The sequence below is a fragment of the Suncus etruscus genome, chromosome 3 (assembly GCF_024139225.1).
Source record: "Suncus etruscus isolate mSunEtr1 chromosome 3, mSunEtr1.pri.cur, whole genome shotgun sequence".
In the NCBI taxonomy this organism is placed as follows: Eukaryota; Metazoa; Chordata; class Mammalia; order Eulipotyphla; family Soricidae; genus Suncus; species Suncus etruscus.
The window spans coordinates 103,259,750-103,265,301 of record NC_064850.1 but is presented as its reverse complement, the minus strand read 5'-3'; positions in this window follow the sequence as shown (position 1 = coordinate 103,265,301).

The window sequence follows — 5,552 nt, the reverse complement described above, 5'->3', positions numbered from 1 at the left end:
AATAAAAGGTATTCCTTTAGGTACAAGTACAAACAAGGCCCTATTTTTAGAATTGTCTTTTCACGAACAAGAGAGACAAACCTAAGAGAGGAAAAATCTTGCAATACTTAGCATTTAGGAAATAGAATTAATAAGCCTAATAGCAGATTTATAAAACCCTATTTGAGAGAGTTTTTTTGTTTGTTCGTTTTTGGGCCACACTTAGCAGTGCTCAGAGGTTACTCCTGGATCTGTGCTCAAGAAACACTTCTGGTAGGCTAGGGGACCATATGGGGTGCTGGGGATTGAACCTGGGTCAGAGGCATTCAAGGCAAATGCCCTTCCTACTCTGCTTTGGCACTCTGGTTTTTTTTTTTTTTTAATTCAAACTATTTACTATCTGGTATAAACCTTAGTTGTATCAGCCTCCCACATGTCTCCATTCTCTAGGCTTTCTGGAGTTACCTTTTCCAGTAGTTCTTTTTTTTTAATATTTTATTTAAACACCTCGATTAAAACATGATTGTGGTTCGGTTTCAGTCATGTAAAGAACACCCCCTCCCATCACCAGTGCAACATTCCCATCACCAGTGTCCCAAATCTCCCTCCTCCCCACCCCACCCCTGCCTGTACTCTAGACAGGCTTTCTATTTCCCTCATACATTCTCATTGTTAGGATAGTTCACGATGTAGTTATTTCTCTAACTAAACTCATCACTCTTTGTGGTGAGCTTCATGAGGTGAGCTGGAACTTCCAGCCCTCTTCTCTTTTGTGTCTGAACATTATTATTGCAAGAATGTCTTTCATTTTTTTAAAACCTATAGATGAGTGAGACCATTCTGCATCTCTCTCTCTCTTTCTCTCTCTCTCTCTGACTTATTTCACTCAGCATAATAGATTCCATGTACATCCATGTATAGGAAAATTTCATGACTTCATCTCTCCTGATGACTGCATAATATTCCATTGTGTATATGTACCACAGTTTCTTTAGCCATTCATCTGTTGAAGGGTATCTTGGTTGTTTCCAGAGTCTGGCTATAGTAAATAGTGCTGTAATGAATATAGGTGTAAGGAAAAGATTTTTGTATTGTATTTTTGTGTTCCTAGGGTATATTTCTAGGAGTGGTATAGCTGGATCATATGGGAGCTTGATTTCCAGTTTTTGGAGGAATCTCCATATCGCTTTCCATAAAGGTTGGACTAGATAGCAGCAGTGGATAAGAGTTCCTTTCTCTCCACATCCCCGCCAACACTGCTTGTTTTCATTCTTTGTGATGTGTGCCATTCTCTGTGGTGTGCTTTTTTAGTAGTTCTTAAATTAAAAAACAAAACAAGGGACTGGAGCTGTGGCACAAGTGGTAGGGCTTGCCTAACACATGCTAACCTAGGACGAACCGACCACAGTTTGATCCCCCAGCATCCCATATGGTCCTCCAAACCAGGAGCAATTTCTGAGCTCATAGCTAGTAGTAACCCCTGAGTATTGCCAGGTGTGGCCCAAAAAACAAACACAAAACAAAACAAAACCAAAAACCTTGAAGAACCAGGAATGTTATTTACAGGGCTGAAGTACATGCCTTGCATAAGGAGGTGCTGAGTTAGATTCCTGTGATACATGGACCTTACAAGCTCCCACTCCCAGCTTTAGATCTACCAGTTATAGAATCGAGAGCACCAGCACTGATGAAGTGAGAAGCACATCACGTACCCAACTCAGCTCTGACTATTGCCTAGAGGCAGCTGAATACCACGCAGAATGACTCCACTCTCAAGAATCTTTTATCTCTCTTCTCTCCCCCTCCTTCTCTCTCTCTCTCTTCCTCTCTCTCTCTCTCTCTCTCTCTCTCTCTCTCTCTCTCTAACACACATACACATATCAGAATATGAATCTTGAGTTTTTCTATAGAGACAAAGTCCACATCTGGGAACATAGCCAAAAAGCAAAACCCCTTGAGCTGGTGAAGCAGTAGGCACTATCCAAGTGTGGAGACAAGATCAGATATGCACATCCATCACTACACACTGCATGTTAGGGAAATGCAAAAAGCCCTTAAAAGGCAGATGAACAACAGCAATACAATGAGGCAGATAATTAGATCCAGTTCTATAGTTCTATTCTGAGTGATTATTATCTATAAACAGGGAATAAGTAGACTTTTCTGGGTAATGTCAAAAGCCTAGTGCTCAAAACTTGTGATTATAGCTTTATAATGTGACACAAGTGCAGGAGGACTGACCATGTTGCCTTTTATGGTTGGAGAAATGCATCCTCTGTAGAAATGGTGGATGGGCAAGATCAAGCTTGAAATTGATGAGAATTGCCTTCAACATGGCATCCTAACTAGATTCATAGATTCAATTTCCTCTCTGAAAATCCAGCAAAAGAAATCAATCTGGATAGCCCTTATCTTGCAAATAGAAAAGTTTTGGCCAACAACTTAATAAAAATACTGTGCAGCAAATAAGAAATTTTCGTTTGCTCAATACCTCTTGCTTCATCTACCTATGATACAAACTCTGGTGTGACTAAAATTTTGTCAATGGAGAAACTGCTATTTGACACTTATTATGGGTCTCAGAAGGGCTTGCTCTATTCCTTTCCCACCGGATGGCTGTGACTCTGCTTTGAACAAACAGGTAACAAAACCCTTAGTGGAGCAACAGATGAAAACAATCTGGGTGCATGAACAGCCATATAAGGGAGCTTCCTGAAACACTGGTATTACTACAATGCATACACACCCATGAATGTGCAAGTATGCATATTCATAATACATCAACCCATTGTATTTTTGGATCTATTAAAGTAAAGCTTTTGTGCAGGTAATCACAAATTGACAAATTGAAACAATGAACTCTGACAGTGCAGATTAAAACTTGCTAACTGTGGTTTGCTCCTCAAGCCCATGTTCTCTTACTTGCTTATCCCTCTATTTCTTATCTATTTCTGCACTGAAGAAGCCTTTGTTTCTTTCGAACATATACATCTCTCTTTCTTGCCTCTTAAATTTTTCTTTTTTTAATATAATTTTTATTTTGATCATAGTGGCTTACATTTGTTGACAATAATATTTTAGGTACATATTTACATAAAATCAGGGGGGAATTCCCATCACCAATTTGTCCTCCCTACACCTCCGTTTTTGTCCTACCTCCCATATCCTCTTCCCTCACCCCCAGGGCTACTAGAATATAAAAATTTAGAATAAAATCTATCTTGCTTAAAAATAAAACCTTGGTATTTTCTTTTATATTAGCAAATAACTTACTAATATTCATACAGGAAGAATATGTAGCATTGTGCACACTTTGCATATGCAGGTCAAAGCCCTAGGTTTGAGGCAAGGCAAACGCACACAACTCAAATGGGAGAAGGAAAAAATTGTAAGTGATTAGTTTATTGCTACCTGAATAATCACCATGGCTCCATAACAATATTAGCTATTTCCAAACAGTAGCTGAATGGAAGTTGGGGCTCTTCTTTGCAGAAAGAGTGTCACCTATTTGTTAGTTGAAAGATGTACATGTGTATATATATGTATACATATATATATACATATATATATATATACATTCAGAAAAGAGAATTCTGGCAGAAACTACCAGCTATATTTCAATTTTTCATTATCCATTTTCCCACCGTTCTGCAGGCGTCACAGAACTCATGCTTATACTGCTAGGTCACATTTCCAAGTTCCAACCAATGTGAGTCATTTTTGATTAGAGTCTATCCTATGCTTTGTTTATTTCCTTCCCATTTTTTGGAATATAGTTTGAATATTAAGACTTGATTATGTAGATGGTGATAATGGCTCAAGGAATAAAGGGGAATGATGAAAATAAAACCAAATAGCTAAAATATTATTTCCAAACTCACACTGAGGTTATTATTATTACATGAGGATAAAATAAATTTTGTTATACTATAAATTAATATAATATTAAATTTGTGTATGTTTGTGTGTTACAAGTTAGCCTAGAGCATTTCTTTTAATTTCCCCAAAGTATATCAGGTAAAAATTATTCCCCCAAATATGCCAGTTTAGAAGTTATCAGCCTAGAGATGGCACCAGAGAAATCAATATATTTTTCTAAAACTAATTCTTTCATAGTTCATTCTTATACTTACCTATCCATAATCTACCAACTTAGAAAGTCTAAATTCCTTCCCCTACACATGTTTCTGAACATTTATTGGGTTTTGTTATGGTGCTATATAAATCTATATTTTAGGGGCTGGGGAGATAGCATGGAGGGAGGGCATTTGTCTTGCATGCAGAAGGAGGGTGGTTTGAATCCTGGCACCTTATATGGTCCCCAAGCCTATCAGGAGAGATTTCTGAGTGTAGAGCCAGGAGTGACCCCTGAGCAACCCAAAAACCAACCAACCAAACAAAAACAAAAATAACCTCCTATATTTATATGCTGGATTTTTAGCACTACCATATGTATTCTCGATTGTTGTGCTAAACTTCTGTTTCTTTTTTGTTAATCTGATTTTTTCCAGTCAGATTTATAGGTGTCCACATTAAGAATTTGAGAATAATTTTTCCTTTCTTCTATCTCCATATGCTTATTTTTCATAAAAATAACTTTGTTTTTATTAGCATTTTTTCTGAAGAAAGTTAGACAATAAAAAATTTTCACTTTACATAGCAAAAATTCAGCAAGGCATATCACTATAAACAAAATACTAGATTTAGAATATATTTTGCCAACATCCTTTAGTATACTGGACGAGCTCGCCAACCAATATTTTGCTGATTTTATGAAAAGATACTAAGGGTCATTATGTTTTGTACAGAATTAATTATAGATGTATCGAAGAGATCAATATGAATCTGGAGAATGGTTGATGTATTTAAATAGAAGTTGGGTAGATTATAGGGCAGGAAAAAGAATATAGGGGTTAAGTCACTTGCCTTTTACATGGTCAAACCCAGTTCATTTTTTTCTTTGTGGGTTATAAACATTTTTATTTATTTATTATTTATTGAAAAATAATATTTTTATTTAATCAGCATAGTTACAAACATGTTTGTAGTTGGGTTTAAGTCATAAAAAATACACCCTGCCTTCACCAGTGCAACTTTGCCATCATGAATGCCCCATATCGCACTCTTCCCCAGCTACCAGCCTGTATTTGAGACAGGCATTCTATTTCTCTTACTCACTACCATTGTCATGATAGTTGTTGGTGCAACTATTTCTCTATCTGGATTAAACAATCTTTGTGGTAAACTTCATATCATGAGCTGGATTTTTCTCATCTGTACTATCCTCTATTTTTCTTAAAGCCCACAGATGAAACTGATTTGTGTCCCTCTGACTCATTTCACTCAGCATAATAGTTTTTATGTTCATACATGTATAGGAAAATTTCATGATTTCCTCTCTCCTGACAGTTGCATAATATTACACTGTGTATATGTACTCCAGTTATTTTAGCCATTCATCTGTTGAAGGGCATTTTGGTTGTTTCCAGAGTCTGGCTGTTGTAAACAGTGCAGGAATGAATATAGGTGTGCAGAAGGCCTTTTTGTATTGTGTTTTTGTGTTTCTAAGGTAT